The sequence below is a fragment of the Rhinolophus ferrumequinum genome, chromosome 9 (genome assembly GCF_004115265.2).
Source record: "Rhinolophus ferrumequinum isolate MPI-CBG mRhiFer1 chromosome 9, mRhiFer1_v1.p, whole genome shotgun sequence".
NCBI lineage: Eukaryota > Metazoa > Chordata > Mammalia > Chiroptera > Rhinolophidae > Rhinolophus > Rhinolophus ferrumequinum.
This window is the reverse complement of record NC_046292.1, coordinates 61,000,403-61,020,310: the sequence shown is the minus strand read 5'-3', so window position 1 is coordinate 61,020,310 and position 19,908 is coordinate 61,000,403. Positions and strand designations below refer to the sequence as shown.

At 31.8% G+C, this 19,908-nt stretch overlaps 1 protein-coding gene across 16 annotated transcripts in view; it reads right to left on the bottom strand.

The window, feature by feature from the left end:
• The window catches only part of ADGRL2 (adhesion G protein-coupled receptor L2), a 262,905-nt gene that overhangs the window by 209,731 nt on the left and 33,266 nt on the right, over nt 1-19,908 (bottom strand). For all 16 annotated transcript variants that reach the window (XM_033114137.1, XM_033114136.1, XM_033114139.1 and 13 more), the window contains exon 2: nt 4,435-4,476. The gene's annotated coding sequence lies outside the window, so the exon portion shown is untranslated. The remainder of the gene's footprint in view (nt 1-4,434; nt 4,477-19,908) is intronic.

Below are 19,908 nucleotides of genomic sequence, written 5' to 3'. Positions count from 1 at the left end.
TATTATTGCAAACATATAAACCAAACAATAACATGTTTAGGGAGCCAAATACATGAGACAAAATTATAAGAAAAGGCAAGGGATAGAGAAAATTTAAGGTAATGTTTAGCTCTGATTGAAGAAGAGAGTTAAGGAATTTCAGAAGAGTACACAGCTTGAAAGGTCACATGGAACTCAGATACTTATGGTTTGTTCTTTCTTATTGTGTATTAGAAATTTTATTTTTGAGCCACCAAATATTTAAAAAAAAATTTAAAGCATGCATTTTAACCTTATAAACTTTATAAAACAATTCACTAACACACCAGAAGTGTCTTTTTATATGTCATCATTTTCCTTTTTATATTTGAATTGATATAAAATAGCCAACTTTGGTTATTGCTTAGGAAAGTTTGGAGGTTAAAATAAAATGCATTAACCGCGCATCAAGACAGATATCATGTCTTCAAAGCAATGGCCACTCACAGATAACATATTTAACTAACTGCTTTAAAAGCAGGGCTGTTTTTTTTTTTTTTAAACAGGATAATCTAGTGGCAGTAATCAGTGCAGGGAGTGAACTTCCTCTTGTAAAAAGCCCATCAATTGTTTTTTGCTAATTAAGATGAATATTATTCCTGTGAAATGAACCAAAAAGTTTGTTTGAAACGGGAAATCCCAAAAGAGATTTATAATCTACAGGAATAATTGCATGCAAGTTTAATTGAAGGAAAAGGAGAAGACTGTTTTTATCTTGGCTTTTTCAAAATCTTGCAAGTAATCAATCTGTTGGCCAATTAATAATGCTTTAATATTACTATTATCTGACCTAAAATTTGGCATTCAATATATTAATATTAGAAAATATTGTGGAATTTTAAAAGATAAAACAGCAAAATAACTATTGGTTGTAATTAGCTCCAATATGGAATTTTTGTCCTTAATGAAATAAACACATTTTTTATTAATGTTCTCAGAAATAAAATATATTGTTGATTGAAGACTAGAAGACTATTCACAGAAATATGCATTCAATTTTTGTTCATTAAGTATAGCCAGAATTGGGAATGAGAGGGAAGACCTATTTTGTTGAAATTCAGATTAATTACATGGAAAAATTTGCTTTATTTAAATAATTGGCATTTTTTTCTAATCTATTAAAAAAATTTGGTAGTGCTGAAAATTTATTCTGTTTTAAAGTTCAGTTTTAATAGCCACATGTCAACAAAATATATATCTACATTTCAATTCAGTTTACATAGTAATTCAGAGTATTGGCTGTTTGCTTAAATTTGCACACTTACATATTAGAAACAAAATAATTTGAATGAACAGATGTTTTATTTATCCAATAATTTGTTACATTGGTCTTGCTCTTGGTTATGGACTGGAGGTTAATTTTATTTTCTTTCTAAAATGTCATGATATGTTAGTTTTACTAAAGATGGTATAGAGGGGATGTAAAAAATAATGAATTAAAATTTTTGATTATATCACATTTGCATTTTGGCAGCATAAAGCTATTAGAAATATACATTTCCATACACAAATAGGTGAATTTGGCTCCCCACTCTCCAGAAAAGGCTGATGCTAGATTTTTTTCTCACACACTATTTATAATGTTATCTCATTCAAAGCAAAGTGAGAAAATTCAGGTTAAATTTTTAGGTACATTTAAAAAATAATAATAGGGAAAGAGGGCAGCGGCCCGGTGGCTCAGAATGTTGGAGCTCCGTGCTCCTAACGCCAAAGGCTGCCAGTTAGATTCCTACATGGGTCAGTGGGCTCTCAACCACAAGGTTGCCGGTTGGACTCCCGCAAGGGATGGGGCTGCTCCCCCTGCAACTAACAACAAAAACTGGACCTGGAGCTGAGCTGCGCCCTCCACAGCTAAGATTGAAAGGACAACAGCTTGACTTGGAAAAAGTCCTGGAAGTACACACTGTTCCCCAATAAATTTCCGTTCCCCTTCCCCAATAAAATCTTTAAAAAATAAAAAAATGAAAAATAATAGGGAAAGAATATTATCAAAACACACATTATATAATCCCTCATTTACACAATATCATTTGTATGAGACTTTCAATGTAAGTGAATTTTGCAAATTAATGAAGTTTACCCTTTTAATCATTAAAACCTTTTTCATGCTAACAACTCTAAATCTCACAATACTATTGTATACTCTGTATAGTAAGTTGAAGGATATATAATTTTATTGCAAAATTCTAGAAAGGGCTAGAAAGGAATTTAGATTTTATCAAATATCTTCCAGTATAACTCCCTGATTTAACAGATCAGGGATTTTAAGCCCATGTATATGAAATATCTTACTCAAAATCATACAACTAGTCTTTAGTCCCTAATTCTTACTCCTGGTGAAAGTGTGCAAACAGCCTCTAATTTTTCAATGCATTCTTCTCTTGTCCCTCTCAGCTTTTATAGCATCCTTTCTAGTTTGTCAGCTAGACTCATCCTTTTTAGTTTGTCAGCTGGACTATCAGAAGACCAATCCTGGAAGTGAGGATTTCAGAAGCATTAATGTGAACAGTATTAGGTGCTTGTAGAGTACCCTTTTTTCCTCCTAAATTTCTTCTAAAATTATTGGCTTATTTCCAGATAAAATTGCTGGACACATGAGGTATAAATACAAATTATACTTTTATGCTAAGTTTTCACCCTGTAATAAATTACTCTTGAGAAGAAATCTTGAATCTCAAAAATATATTAGTTGCTCTATGTTTACTATTAACATTTGGTTTCTTAATATTATTTAATGATTTATTAACATTATTTAGGTTAAAAGAAATTCTTGCACTAACATTTCTTTATACTTGCACATTAAAGTTACAAAGATGACAACTGATTTCAGATTATAGATTAAACTACCCGTATTCCTAGCTTTTTGATCAAAGTTTTCTGTTGTTATTGTGTAGTTTGATCTACTAACTTAAAGTGTGAGTTTATTTTAAAGGTTTTACCTTCATGTTTTAGCCTTTTTCTAGCTAGACCTTTTCTTCTGAAAAAAGTTCATAAAATTCCAAATTCATATATAGTAAAAACCAATGTGAAGTTGCAGATCTTTTCATTTTAATTTTTAAATGTTTATTTTTTCACATGCGTGCCTGAATTCTAGCAGTGCTTTTGTATTAAAATAAAATTAATAAAAGTAATAGCTTTACCATCACTTCAAATCTTTCATTGTTTTTTTTTATATACAATTAATCTTCATTTTATATTTTTAGTTCCTTCTGGGATTAAGTGGAAGCTTTCTTTTTTTAATTGTATAAGATCGTTTTCATTATGTAATTGGCACAAAGAGGTTATTTCCTTAATTTTGTATATACATATTTCATTAATAATAAATATACTGCTTTGACTACCCTATTACTCAAAAAATCCCTTTGTTTTGATTACAAGAATAATATATATTTATTATAGGAAATCAAAGAAGTGAAGAAGGAATGAAGACTATTAAACTACCCATATTCCTACAGTTTTATGTGTTTTTTGTGAAACTACTTTCTAAACCTATAATATGGTCCCAATTTTCTTTCCCCATGATACAGAAGAACATACACATATATAATGTCTGTATTTTGTGCCCCACTTTTTCACTTAACATAGCACTTTTTAATGATTGGTTTAGTTCAAAGTGTTTTTGTTTGTTTGTTTGTTTTTTCCTACAGTGAGAAATTTCTTATTTTTATATAAAATACCCAAGAACCACTGGGGGAATAAAATCTTCATAGAGGACGGTAATAATTTGCTGAGAAATATCACTTTACATTGACTTTTCCCATTCAATAAGATTAATTTTTATTTGAATTGTAAAGAGGTTATGATTAAAGGCTAAAACTAAATATTACACTTTTAAATCATAAAGACATATAGATAACAAAACTGTGTTTAAACAAAATCATACACTAGCTAGCTTGTCTAGAAATTATAATATAGGTTCTTAGAAAACAAATATTTTTAAAATCACAGATACTGAAAAGCCCTCGTCAAAAATAAATTACCTATAATCAGTTTTTATGTAACTAAAAATTCTAAAGGATTCTTACTCATTCACTCTCAATACGTATAACAGACATGCTCTTTCTTTCTGATCATAGAATGTAAACCACATTTATTTCTGTATCTGTGTATCTTTGTATATTTTAAAATGAATCATCCTAGAAAACAAAATGTTGAATACACTATGTTCAACTGTAATCCACTATAGAAAGCAAGAACTTACATTCCTTCTGAAGAAGCTCTAGCATATTTGGTGAGAATTTGGAAATGCTTACAGAATTTGAATGTAACATCCATTTATTTTAAGGGTATAAACTACTTTGTAATTATCAGATCATTCAACACGTTTAACAAATGATACTCCATTTCTATTATAACAATTCACTATTTCTCATTTGTGTTCAGTACTATCAAATATAGAAAGAGCTCTTTACTTACCATTCTGTGAGAGATGAAATTTATCATTGTGCCATAAATACCCTAGAAAGCAAAGAAAATAGTATTTATTATACTTCCATCCACAGGGATCCTAACTGCCAAATGTAATGCACCAGCAGCAAAACAAAAAATGAAGAAAATCCATTGCAGAACATACAAATTAGTGTTGTAAGAACTCTTGAATGGGTATCACATGCCTTTGGACAGAGCTACCTTAGAATTAAGCAATTGTTATGATAAATACTTTAAAAGTCAAGGAAAAAAACATTTTATTTTCCACAAAACAAATATGATAGGACTGAGAGAATATCGTCAATAGAATTTTTCCCCTTCTCCACTTTAGCACTGTTGAATTTCACATTGATGCAGATGGAACAGCTATACAGTACCTAAAACTCAAAGGGAAAATTGAGTCTACTTTCCTAAAGTCAACATTAATGAACACTTACATCCATTTATATGTAAATAAATTTCCTGTTTAGAATTTTTGAAATTAAAATCTGATGTAGAAGCTGAGAAACAAAATTAGGAGTCCAAGCTTCCAGTCTGTACTAAATAAAGAATAATAAAGAAACATTCACTTTCTTACTATAGTCTGTTAATTCAAAACAAGGCATTAATTGCATCGCATGGCAAGAATTAGAACAAAATTGTATTTTCAAATGGTATTTATTATTATTGAATTTCTAATGTTTTTAAAGATTTTTAATTAACATTTACTTTCACATTTAATAATTAGAAAAAATAAGCTCAATAATTCTAATATAAAGGAAGATGTAAGAGTGTAAGAAAATGTGCTTTTCTTATATTCTGATAATTCATGTTATGTATTGGTCATTTTCTCTTCCTTTGTTTTTTTTTTAAGTACCATAAACTTAATTTAGAGAAAAAAACCCAAAGTTCATCTCCCTCTGCCAAAATTAGATGATGGCTAAGGAAATTTTTAGATAACATATTCAGAAAAGGGATTTGCTTGAATTTCTGGATGATGACATTTTGATCCTTTGATATTATTTTCAAGTGATTTTGAATAAAAATTGTAATGTATTAATGTAATTTGAAATCATTATTTCTGAGAAAAATAATGCTTCTGTAAATGAAAACTGGATAAAATTTTAAGCAACAAATATTGTTCACAAATTTACTGACATTTTGCTGGAGAATAAAACTAAGATTTTAAGTGTATCCTACTCAGATTTTCAAATAGAGAATATTTTAATTTTTAGACATTTTACTCTTAAAAAAACATTTGGATAGTAAATATGGAAGTTTGAAGTTCTGTAACAATTTAGGAATTTTCCCCATGATTGTAATTTCTTTAAGGGAATGATTTTTTTCATATTTAATCATAAATAATAATTTACTTCAAAATTTGTACTTATTGATTTTTAATGAAAGATTTTGATGGAAAAAAATTTAAACTTAGAAATACTTATTGTATGTGGTTTTTATTCCTAAAGAATTATTAATAAAACTTTTACTATTACAACTCATATTTATAATTTCTAAACTGCTAAAAAATATTATCAAAGTATTTTTAAGCACCAGCTCCTGAAGAGGGCAGTACGTTCTAGATATTACTGAATTCCAAGCTCAAATATGACAGCTTTGGCTTTAGTATGCTTTTTTATAAGAACTAGAGGAAAAAAAAATTGGATATTTTTTATAGATGTCTACTCCTATGATACAATAAACGAGCAGAAATTCTAGGCAACTGCAGACCAAGGTCAAAACTGTATTTGATTATTAAAATAGAATATTTAAATTATTCACCTAAAGCCATGTATTTAGAAAGGGTACAACAAAATACTAGTAAGACTTTCCATGAGGAATGTTTTTATCTTAATACTGTAGATAACTTTTATTATTGGCAGTGCATTGACTCAAAACTATTAAAGGGGTTAGATTTAATTATCTCACTTCTTGCACATTTCATCTCAATTGCTATGGCAACATTCAGTTGCCTCAGCAGCAATGCACACTTTAATCAGATATTTCCTCCTCATTTTTCTATGAGCCAAAATGTATAGTCAAATTTACAACCAAGTCTGATGAATCTGATAATGCTTCTTACAATTTAATGGGCAACTTGCCTCCACCCACACATATAAATATTTTCAGAGAGGCTTTTAACTATTGGACAAGTATAAGACTTGATAAGAATATGCATTTGGACGTTCCTATTTAATTAATTTTTTTTCCTTTTGCTATTTCTGTCACCATTCCTCTAGCAGAAGGTTTTTTTGTTTGTTTGTTTGTTTGTTTTTTTACCAATTCAAAATGCACTCCAAGTCACTACCATGGGTCATCTCACTTCAACAGGAGAGCTGATGAGTAAAGGAAACAACCTTCAACATTCAAATATCAACCGTTAACAAGCCTATTGAATTATTTACATTTTATCTGAACATACTTTGGATTGGCACATCAAAGAGGCTTTTTCTATTTCTTGAAATCGGGTAAGAGAAAGAATGATGATAATTGAAGACAGGGCAAAACCTGATATAGGAGGAAAACTAGAGTATCACACTTAAACGCAGGGCCAAGCATGAAGAAAATTTGGTCAAGCTTCAGTAATACAATATTAATGAGAAGTTAAAGAATGATGTATTAAATTGTTGATGTAGCTTTGGTGAGTATTAACCATCTACATTGTTGGAAAAATTATCGCTTTAGCTTTGCAAAAGACTAGAGAAACTTGTGGGCACATAAGGCATATTTAAACTGTCTTTAAGCCTGATTTAAAGTGCTAGCAAATTATGTTTTCATAAATGTCTAGAATTTTGCAAAGAGTAACTATATTTTAATTTGATACTGTGTAATATAATTTTTTTAAAACTGTAATTAAGAAGCAACATGATCGAAGGTCTTCCTAACTATTTTAGCGGCTGCTAAAATTAGTATTTAGAGAGCAAACATTTTATCTTGAAGCTATATAGCTCTCTGGTGAGAAATTTTACACCAGTGTCTGACAGTAGTATTTCAGCATTTTTCAGTCACCATTCGGTAGTGTATAGTAAAATTTTCATTAATGGAGGCAGCCTAAAAGATGCTTTTGATAGCTGGGTATACCAATCCGATGTTTTAATAGCAATTTCTAGATTGCAGTTTTTGTATTACAGATGACTAAGTATAGCTTCAATCAAAATTTAACCAAACATAGAAAAAAGTTATTTCAAATACAGGTCTTATGTATTTTTTAACTTTAATTGAGCTGAGTATTAGCAGACTACGTTCGAAATGTCGTTAATGAAAAGCTAACTTCTCATTAATGACGATGTTTGGAATCCATATAACCTTAGGAGTATTCTTATGGGAGGGAGACTGTAGTGTTTTAGAAAACTAAGACAAATGGTAGAAGTTCCAGAGAAGTGGATCCTACCTCTAGCCAAAGAAAAGCGTAAAACAACTAGAAGTGCTTAAACAATGGCACAAAGTTTGAAGAAAGAAGTTCCTTGTCTGGGCATATTCCATTAACTGTTTGCATATGAACTCTTTATTTTCTGTTGCTTACATTCTGGGACATTATAGAAAATGTAGTAGAACCACTCCACAAATTTAGACCTAGGAGTTAAGATGAGTCACTTCTTAATGAATTTTTCAAGTACCACTGCTTTATGTTGGTATGGAAACCTAGCAATGATCTGCAAAGAGCGTATTCAGCAGCAAGTTTGCAAATCCTACTCTGGAGAAACAGTCTCAATGAGAAAACCAAACAGTTTTTGGTGAAGAGTCATCTAAAACCTCCAAGGAGACATGTAAATTGGCCCTAACTGGCATTCTTTCAAGAACCTCTGTAGATGCCAGCGAGTGACTAAAGGTAAAGAATGAGTCCCCCTTTCCGTCTTGATTTGGCTCTGTTACCTAAAGCTGGCGTGCTGCCAGGCAACACAGACACCACCGCTCGTGTTAGCCCTGTTCTCTGGATGAAAAGAAGATCTTGGCACTACCCTCAGACTCTATATTCACTTAAGAAATATTAATTGCTCAATTAAGGGTCTAGAGCTTTTCTTCTGTACCCAGAGAAATGACAAGTTGAAGACAAAATTGCACATCATGTGGTAATGCTCGTCTTCAGCAAGATTGCTGAGTAAGAGTAAAGAAAAGTTGTAACCAATTTGAAGATTATATATATATATATACATATATATATGTATGTGTATATATATATATATATATATATATATATATATATATATATGGAAATTGCTGATTCTTGAGTCATGTGTGCTTTCTGTGTAACACCAGATCCTGTAAAGTGCTAGTTTATGTTAGTTGGAACTAATCTTTTTACTTTGTTTGGTTTTGACGTTCCCTTGTGTGATTCCACTCACACAAGGAAACTTGAATCACATTGAAGGAACTCAGGGGCTCACAAAAGGTCTTGTGTAATATTTAATCTTCATGTACTACAGTGCTGTCTGGAGCATGAGATCTTTTGAAGAATGGCTGTCTACCAGAGCATCTGTTTTTATCTAAAGAGCTGATAAGTGGTTTTGCAATAATGAGGAAAGCTAACTTTTAGTTTTACTATCAAAGAATACGGGATGTTACAGACTTCATTAAGCATTTTATCTCCCCTGCCCTTCCAGGCCTCTTCACATCAGACCTTTACATTAACTTATGTTGTTTAAATTCCACCTGCTGAGATTTGCTGGCAAATGGTCTTGAATCTTGTTTCCAAAATGCTCACCCACAAAAGCTTTTACTAGCCAATTCCATTTGGTTGGCTGGGATCCAACCATTTCTGGTGAACACAAACATTAGCTACAGAGAAACAGAAACTTCCATGGCACTCTGGAGGAACATTTTGATCCAAAAGACACTACTAGTAAACTAAAATGTCATTGCAAATTCAAGAACGTTTCCTTATGTCATGACAGCAGTGGGAGGAAAAGGCTGCATTTGTGCAATGGTTGTTCCATGTGTGTAAACCTAGTCCCAACTTGAGATCAAAGACTGTCTTCAATCAACAAGTATTTACTTAGTGCCTACCATGTCTAAACTTAGGGAGTCAGAAAAGGACAAAGAAGAGCTATTTTAAAATTCGGGTATTTGTTGAATGGATGAAGAAAGACATATTGCTGGCTTCTAAAAAAACTTAACAATTATCTGCAGAATTGTGAAATTGGCATAAAACGATGAAAGCATAGTATCTCTTGTCTTTGTCTCTATCAGTTGAAATATTTAATCTATTTTATGCTACGAAAAGGTTTAATATAGTTCAACAAAATTACTCCCTTTACTTAAGTAGTTTTAACAACAAAAATAGCACAAATCATGTAGTTTCAGGCAATATGGTCCTGCATCCCTACATCTACCCACTTGTACTTCTTGCCTGTGAAACTTAAGATATCTTTACTAAACCATTATTGCTGTGATTGTGAGCTTAGTGAAGGCAGGGGAAGTCTGTATTTTTGTTTGCATTCTGGCCAAGGCAACAGGGCCTGGTTAACAATTACAACAATTCAGAAAATGATCATTCCATGAATGATAAAAAGAATGAAATGGTTTTGACCTAAATGCAGGTATTCAGCACGGTTACTCTGGCTTGAAATGGTCTTAGTTTGATAGAAGATATGGGACTTTTCCCAGGACCTTCAACAATGGATGGGACTTAGTAGGTGGGAAGGAAATAAGAAATTTGTAGTGGGGTTAAGAACATGAGCAAAAGGGTTGATTGGGATGCAAAAATATTAATGAAAGGATTTAATTCTTCTTGATGTGACGATGGGTTGTGTTCCGGTCTTGTGCTTTTGTTTGGTTTAGATTTATGGATATTGTAGAGCAATGTTTCTCAAACTTCAATTTGCATACCTGGGGATCTTGTTAAACTGCACACTCTAGGAGGTCTGGATTGAGTTGTGAGATTGTCTGTTTCTAACAAGTTCCCAGGTCATGTTGGTGTCAGTGTGATACTATGAATTGCAAGACTGTAGAGGATCCTTAAAGCTAGGTAGAGTCATTTGGGCGTGATACAGCAGACATTTGAGAATGACTTTATGTTCTCTGGCAGTTACAAATGATGAAAATTGCATTTAGGAAGATTAGTGTGTCGACCTCATGAAAAGTATGCTAAAGAAAAGAGAATGTGGATATAGGAAAACCAGCTGGGAGGCTGTCTTACATTTTATCTGCATATTTCACAGATTTGGTGCTCAAATACTTGTTGATTGATTAGTTTGTGTGGACATGGTCAATTCAAAAGCACTTTCTCCGTGGAATAATTGTGGGTCTAGGGATTCTTTGAAAACAAGTCAAGTTTAGGTAAAACACATGGGGAATCCATGAATGTCCTTCCCCTCCTTTCCATCTGGAAAAACTGTATTCATTCTTAAAAAGACTAGAAATGCTAGCTCTTCTGTTCTTACCTTACTATAGAATTGTAATTAGGCCTTCACATGTATCTCTCACTCTGATCTTATTATATCATAAAGTTAAGTAATAATAATAATAATGATAATAATAATAATTAGCAATAGTTGTACAACTAGTGGTTTTTTTTAGTGCTTATTAGAAGTGTCAGAAAAATTTTTAAGTTTTACAATTACCCTTATAACAATGCTGTGAGGAATACTGCTATTATCATCTCCATTTTTAAAGATTAAAAACAAAAAATCAGTCCTTGCATGCCCTAATATGGTGTCATCTACATACATACCAATAAATATATTTATTCAGATAAGGATCAATCAAAATGTGTTCTTAGAAATCACTGATTTCTTAGTATAGCTTCTATTTTTGCCTAATATCTTTCTCTTTGTTCCTGGATCTCCTCATAATTATAATAATGGCTAGGAATTAGTGTGTCCCATGTCCCAAGTACTACTTTATTCAATTTACATGTGTTGTCTCACTTAACGCTCATAATAATCCTATGATGAGGGTGTAATTACCCTTATTTTACATATAAAGAAAATGAGGCACAAAGATCAAATACTTTGTCTAAGTTTCCATAACTGTAGAGCTGAACTATATTTTGAACGCTGTGTTACTTGTCCTCCATGTCCTTATTAACACAGAACTCTGAGTGTTTCCCTAAATGAAAGTTATAAGTTTTTTCAAATCATCATATTTGTGAAAAGTTAATTTTTTCATACATTAAGAAAGAGTCCATGAAGCCTTCTTGCTATTTATTGGTTTCTATCAGCACATCACAATGCCTGACCAGGGGGAACTCCCTGTGGGCTGGCAGCTCTGTAGACATGGGGCAAAAAATCTTTTTTTTAAATCTTTATTAAATTTAGTGGGGTGACATTGGTTAGTAAAATTATATAGGTTTCAAGTGTACAATTCTATAATACATCATCTATATATTGCATTGTGTGTACACCACCCAGAGCAGTTCTCCCTCCATCACCATATATTTGACCGCTTTTACCTTCTTCTACCATACTGGGGCAAAATTTTTGGGGGCAGCAAATCTCAGATAACCTCAGGCCCCCATATTCCTCACATCTCTAGTCATACTCCAAACCCTTCATACCACAACTCAATTCCCTAAAAGAATACATAGTGTCCCCCAAAACAGGGAAAGCAATATTCAAAAGATAGTCTAAATTTTCTTTGCCTTTAGAGAAGAAAGATGGTCAACCTCTGTGATCCCTTGCAATAGAAATAAAAATGATGATCTTCCAGATATTTTAAGTGCGAGATATGATAAAAATGATTACTTGATTGACCAACTAAACTAGAGATCAAATACAAGTAAATTATTTTAGTTTATTCCACTACATATTCTTAATATGAGCTTAATATTCTAATCTGAATTTTTAATATTTAAATTCCAAATTGGCAAGCTTGATATTTCAATGTCATAATTTCTCCAATTACACTGTCTATTTTTTTTAATGAAAATTATCCAATTTTTCCCAAGTACAGCACCATACCTTTGAACAAATCCATCTTGATAGTACATTCATTGTTGTTCTAATTTTGGCTGTGTCTGTTGCACACTCAGACATCGATAACACTGAATAGATGCAATGATATCTGCAGCACCATCCTAGGATTCACCTCATGCATGGCCTGTATGACCTGTTCTTGCTGGAATTCATTTCAAGTTCAGGCAGCTAGGGAACATTGTAATCTATTATTTGGCGTGCTATTTGATAATAGTTGTATTGTGTCAATGCTAATACATACAAAATGTTACGTGTCCGCATACCAACTCTACTGTTTTTTGTCTCTAAGGAAGTATCATTATTTTCTGTTTAGATAATATTCATTGATATTTTAATACTTATTGTAGATATCTGGTTCCTTCCCACTAAAGTACGTATAAAGACCTTTAATACAAAACAAAACAGAAAATCATTATACAACCATCAATACCAAATGTTTGAGAGGTCTTAATTGTTTTCTTTGTAACTCCCACAAAGTATAATTGTTCATTTTCATGTCTATTCCACTTTATTTTACATTCTATACCTCAAATTGTAGTATTAAAAACGATTTTTTAATAAATATAAAAGAATTTTCTATAAATTAACATGAATACTATTTCAGGATTATGACAAAATTTCATGGAAGATGATGAATTTGAAATTTTAAAATTATCTTCTTAATTTGAAACAATGTTTCATCACAAAAATATTGTAACTACATTACAAATAACATTGTTCTTGAATTAGTTGAGAGTAATTTTCTAATATCATGACTCATTATTCCCAAATAACATATTTTTCCTACAAACAAGGAAATTTTTCTTTGAAACTGAAATACAACCACTAAAATAAAATTTAAAAAATGGAAACATCATTACCATATAGTCTTCAGACCCCATTCACATTTTGCTACTTGCCTCAATAATGTCCTTTATAGCAAAATAATTCAGTTCAGAATCAAGCATTAAATTTAGTCATTATGCCTCTTTAGTCTCTTTCAGTCTAGAAGATTTCCTCAGTTTTCCCATGAATTTTATGGTTTTAACATTTTTAAAGATTACAAATTAGTTATTTTGCAAGATGTTCCTTGTTTTAGGTTTATCTTCTGCTTTCTCATTATTAGATTCAGGTTATCTATCTTTATCAGGAAAACAGCAAAAACGATGTAATGTTCATCTCAATGTATCCTATCAGTGGGGACATTACTTGTGATGCTAATATTAATCTCATGAATAAGGTGATTATTGTAAACTTGTTCTTTTATCCCTTTTTTGTAAGTATATTTCGGGAAAGTAAATTAACTTTCAACTTATTTATTTATTTATGTCAATAGGGACTGAATATCAACTTTATCCAATGGGTTATAATCTGCTCTATTTTTCACCTTGATGTTCAAATAGTCTCAGATACAGCCAGTGTGCTCCCCCTTTATCTGACTTTTTCTTTCTTTGACATGTCCCTGGCATTGTTTACTTCCATACTTTTGGCCCAATAAGATATTCTAGGCTCATTTTGTCTAGAATCAGCTATTTTCCCAACGAGTTCTGGTTCTTTTAGTTGAAAATTATATTTACAAATCAAGATTTGGGATCTTGGCAAGTGTGCACATTGTTTTGGGTGTATCATTGTTTTCAGGATCTGGAACCAAGGAAATACATGTATGAAAAAAGTCACCTATTTATCTACATCCATCTCTCTCTCTCTCTCTCTCTCTCTCTCCCCATATATACCGTGTTTCCCCGAAAATAAGACCTAGCTGGACAATCAGCTCTAATGCATCTTTTGGAGCAAAAATTAATATAAGACCCGGTCTTATAATAAAATAAGACCGGGTCTTATATAATATAATATGATATGACATGATATGATATGATATAATATAGTATAATACTGGGTCTCATATTAATTTTTGCTCCAAAAGACACATTAGAGCTGATTGTCCGGCTAGATTTTATTAGAGCTGATTGTCCGGCTAGGTACTGGGGAAACACGGTACCAATATTATCATATGTCTATCTCTAGATCTCTCTATATCTATATTGTCTATATTATATCATCTATATCTATATCTATATCACACCAAGAGTTTAAACTGATATCTGTAACGTCCAAACGAATACCACAGTATTCAATTACATATTTATAACTACTTTCTCCAACAATGCAAACCTTATCTCCTAATTATCCTTAATATATTTACTTATTTGATCAATCTCCCTGGGTGTAACCAATACCCTTCTGCTGCTAAACACTCCAACCTCCCACACAGGTGTCCTTCTCACCTTTTAACTTCAACACTGCTCTTTAGGCCTCTGAGGTCTTCTCCTCCCACACCCTCTATGTAAGCCTCCTTAGTTGTCCCCACCTAATAGGTTTAGAACTAAATTGTTCAGGAAAGAAAGAGAAGGAAAGAGAATAAATAGGAAGGGGGAAAGGAAGATTAAAAAGAAGAAGAGAAGGAGAAGAACTTGAGGTACTTTAAAAAATACCTTACTTGTCTGCTTTGTGGATTCTAAAGCTATTGCCTATTACATATTTAATTGAAACTTTCTCTTTTTCTTTGAGAAATTAAAAACAAAATAGTAAGTCTACTTTAACTAACTAGACTTCACATATTTGACAAATATTTATTGAGTGCCTACTCTGTTCTGTATAATAAATTTTAGAAAAAACCCCAATTAACTGCAGTTCTCAATTGATCAATATATTTTAGTTACTTCCTTTTCAGGGAAATTGGCCAATTATAAGAAATCACATCTAAATTGAAGATTTATTCAAAACAGTATCAGTCATAAAGTCTGTATGAACTTTACTGTAACTCCCATGACTTATGGATTATACTATATAAGAAGTGATATTCAGAATTATGACCCTCAAAAAGAATATGAAAATCAACTACAATAGAAATATTGTCAAGCTAACTACAGACATTTTAGAAACCCTTTCAACAAACATAGTTTTATTCAGTTAGCCATAAAATTATAGTCCCCAAACAATCCCCAGTGGATTTATTTATTCAACAAATATTTATGAATACTCTGTGTATGTCAGGCATTGTTTAAGAAAATAAAAATCTATCAAAGTTCCTGTTCTGTTCTCGTGGAGCTTACCATTTAGTGAGGGGGAAAAAGACAATAAGTAGGCAATATGCAGTATGCCAGATTATTGTGAGTGCTAACAAGGAACATAAAGAAAGGTGAGGAAATAGAGTATGAAGGACTGGTGGTGGTGATAATAAATGAGCTGTCCTAGACACATGGTTAGTTTTTTCTTGTCATCAGTTTGTCATGTATCCAGTGAGATTCTCTCTCTTAGGATGAGAAATATATATTATTTTCATATTTGTTTGTTGGTTTTCTTTAGTATATGTGGATCAAATTTATAGTGAACTCCTAGCTGCATCTAAATCATTTTGTAAAGACTGGAAAGATAGCAACTGAGTTGGTAAATTGGGGATAGTAGAAAGAGAAGAAAGGGTTAGTTGGGAAAGCAGTTTGGAGATTTAAATTAAAAAAGAAAATGTCTTATATTGCTTCAGTTTTTCTACGTGAGTTACAATATCTTCATCATTTTTAAAAGCTATCTTTATTTTAAAATATTTTCATAGTACCTGAATTCTACTTCAAACATCATTCTGATAGGACTTGTGTGTCCTTGAACAAGAATGAATAGAAAACGAAAAGACTGAGATAGACAAAAATCTATAAATCTTTCTAATGTTCATTAGCAACTATCCAGATAAATGTTTCACTAAGTCCCACAAATGGTAACTCTATTTTAATAATTTAAATTGTGGATATGGTCCAAAAGTCTTTTATTATTCTCAAGCAAAATTTGGTATTTTATTCCTTAGCTCAATGAGTATCTGTCTACTCCAACGATACCATTATAAATTTAGAGAATTTTATTCTCTAAATTTATTATCAGCTAAAAAGAAAGATATTATCAGCTAAAAAGAAAGAAAAGTAAGACTATTAAAGTTGTTAAATTCTAGGATAGATTAGTAGACATAAGTCAGTAGCATCCAAATGAAAAAGAAAGAACACTGGACAAGGGATTTTGAGACCTGGCTTGAACTCTTTCTGGTTCTTGTTATGTAACTTCATTCCTACTTTCCTATCTTCAGTCTTCTCTTTGGTAAAATTAAGATGATGTTAGTCGGTATCTAAAGTTACCATTTAGAAACAAAATCCAGGAATTTACCAAACCAAAAAACCCAATAAAATAAAAAATCTACCAGTCTCATGGGTTTCTACATATAAAGTTTTTTTCTCACTATATACACATGTACTATATTAAGGGAAAAAATATTTTTCAGTCAAATAAGATAATATGTTGAATATACAATATTAAAATTCTTGTTCCTTTCAATCCTTTCAAAAATTATAGGAATATTTTCAGATGATTACATTTGAGGAAAAAGAAGGGTGGGAGAAATAGCTACAGTATGTTTCTCTTTTGATCTTTATTTATTTATCTATTTATTTTTTTATCTTTATTTTTTTGATAGTGTTCACCAAAGATGACTACATCTTAATCATTTAGATTTTGCATATTTTTAAAAAAGATCCTTTTATGGAAAATATCCTGGTACATTCTACATTATTTTTAAAATAAATAATATTTTAAGTACTAGTTTAAATTAGTTTGCTTATTTTCAGATAGAAGAGTAGCCAAAATAATTATTATACTTTTAAATTACTGGAAAAATCCAATAATAAGTTTATTTAATGATAATAATACCTTGACTTTTATATAGTACCTTTATTCACGGCAGAGAATACTTTACACAATATGCGTATTATTTTCTTTGCTCATTTTCAAAGGCGTTTTATAAAAAATATTGATTCAACAGTGTTATAAGGTAAACAAAGTCACATGAGTATTATTGAAATCTCAGCTACAAAACTAGCCAAGCACCTTGTAGACGGTAAATTTGGATGGGAGGGAGAAATAACTCAGAGAGCTTATAAGCTGGTTGACAAAATATACAAACACTGGTAGTCTAGAAACTACGGGACAAAGTATTACACTACAGTTGTAAAGCTACATTTCTCTCCCCTATAAATCTATAAATACTATCTACATTTTTTCACATAAATTTATATTCAAAGGCAGAACCTTATTATCTGTCACAGGCTATTATTAAAATGAATTGAGATCATATATTCACACAACTAACACTGGGTGTGTATAAAAGGTCATCACTGTTTTAAGAGTATTCATCCATTTAATCTTCTCAACAACGTTGTATTAGGTTGAACCATATGAAATTGCCATTGTTGTAGGTAAGAAACAGTTAGATATCAGCAAAACTATGTTTCAATCTAACACTATTTTCTCTCATCTTACAGATGAGAAAATCGAGGAACAGAGAGGTCAAGTAACTTGCCTCAGTACAATTATTGTTTTCCCCATCTTACAATTGAGGAAGCTGATGCTTAAGAAAGAATAAGTGATTTTCCCCAGGATACACAGCTTCTGCTTCTCAGAGAGACAGATCAAGAGAGATATATGCTTATGCACATGGTAAATTTTATATTGCTGCAAGTCAAACTATTTTTGTTCTTAGTACTGTGAGGTGTTCTCTTTCTAGCCTCACATTACCTTTCATTCCCCCCAAATCAAGGATTACCAGGAAATGACGCCTCTGGTTATTAACAAAAAGGCTTTCATGCATTGACTGTCTTTTGAGATGCTTCCCCTCCATCCCTGGCTTTTTCTGTTATCAATGCTAAATGATTAAGGTACTGGGCGTACTTTGGTTTATTTTCAAATTATTTCCTCTGTCGTTGGAACAAATGCCAGAACTATTGGGGATAACATTTAAAAATTGATGAAACATGATCATTTCTCAAATAGCACACAAACATAATCTCCAAACATAACTGAATGAAATTTAATTTGTCCTGGAACCAGAGACATTTTAGAAAGTGTATACAGCAAAAGAAATAGGAACCTACATAAGGATATCTGATTGTTCTGTTTTGCTCTTCTGTTCTATTTCCACCAGTGTTTCTGACATTTCCTTGTAATAACCTGGGCACTTTGAGACATCATCTTTGAGAGGTGTTTGGTATACTACAATGAGGTAGGCAGAGAGCATCTCCATCCCTGGAGTAGAGAACACTAAGCTCCTCAGCATGTGCTGCCTTTTCAATAAAGTACTTAAATACTATTGTTGGTTTCTTTGTAAAAATCTCACCTACAACAGTAACATTTTATCTTTATGGTCCTCCTGGACACAGAGGGTCTAATGGTTACCAGTGCCTCTCTCAGGAGTCAACCTTATTCAAAACCAAACTCAGTCTGTATTTGAAATCTCTGTCACTTAACTACCTGTGTGACTGGGCAAGCTGCTTCACATCTCAATCAGTTTCTCATTCATAAAGTCGAGGTTATATTGTTACTCTTCTACACAATTTAGAAATATTTAAAATGGAATAACGTAGGTATTGCTTAGAACATTGCCAAAACATGCTCAGTATTTTGTTTAAAAAGTATCTTACGTTATTTTTATTATTGTTATTTTCTTTAATTAAAGTTTCTTGGGGTGACAATGGTTAGTAAAGTTACATAGGTTTCACATGCTCAGTATTTTAATGGATATTGATTTCTCATGAAATTTTGAGCATATCTTAATTTAAGATTTAGAAACCCAAGTGCTTGCATGTGTTCATAAAATGCTTAAACATCTATTAGGAACTTAGGCTAATTTCCTTAAGAACTGATTCATCACACTCCTTGCATTGATCTTATTCCCACTTTATTTCCTAGGTGCGTCCTTAATTTCCCACTTCCCAACACTTATGCACCATCTCAGTTTTCCCAGAATAAATACACTTTATAAATACACATCTTTCCTTGTCCTTTCCTTTCCATCAATGTTGTAATGCATTTCATTATTTCCATATCACTTACTGATAATTGCTATATTACCAAAATAGACATAATTGCTAACAGAGTAGCTATGCTGGGTGCTTTACAAAGCACAGAGAAAGTCTGCCCTAAAATTAAAGCTGATGAACTAAAGGCACATATAAAAACAAATTAAGCTCTACACAACTATATATATAGGGTTACAACAACAAAAAATCGCATGTGGATATTACACCTGGTAACAAGGAAATTTGTGCTAGGAGAAAAAAGTGAAATGTGAATTATAAGTCACAGTAGGTTAATAGAAGACTGCTAGCTCTGATTTTCACTTTTTATTATGGAAACTTTTAATTACTGCATTTCTAATGCACTTACATTTGCCAGTAGTTCTCATTTTATTCTTCTAATAATAGTTCCTAAGATACATCCTATAAATTACCCCTTTCCTTTTCCTTTCTCTCTTCTCTTTAAACAATTCTGAGAAAGAGAGAGAGGAAAAAGCAAACTGTAATTTTAAGTAACTCCTTTGGATTAGTTCATGTGCTCCTTAAAAAAAAAAAAAAAAAAAAAAATCTCTGTCATTAGCACTCTGCTTTCCTGCTTCCATTCTTATACATGCCAATTTATCAGCGGAGGCCATTGCTGCTGGCTGCCTTTTTTCTATTAAGGCACCAGCTCTAGACAAACAAGCCCTCTCCATTCATTCCCA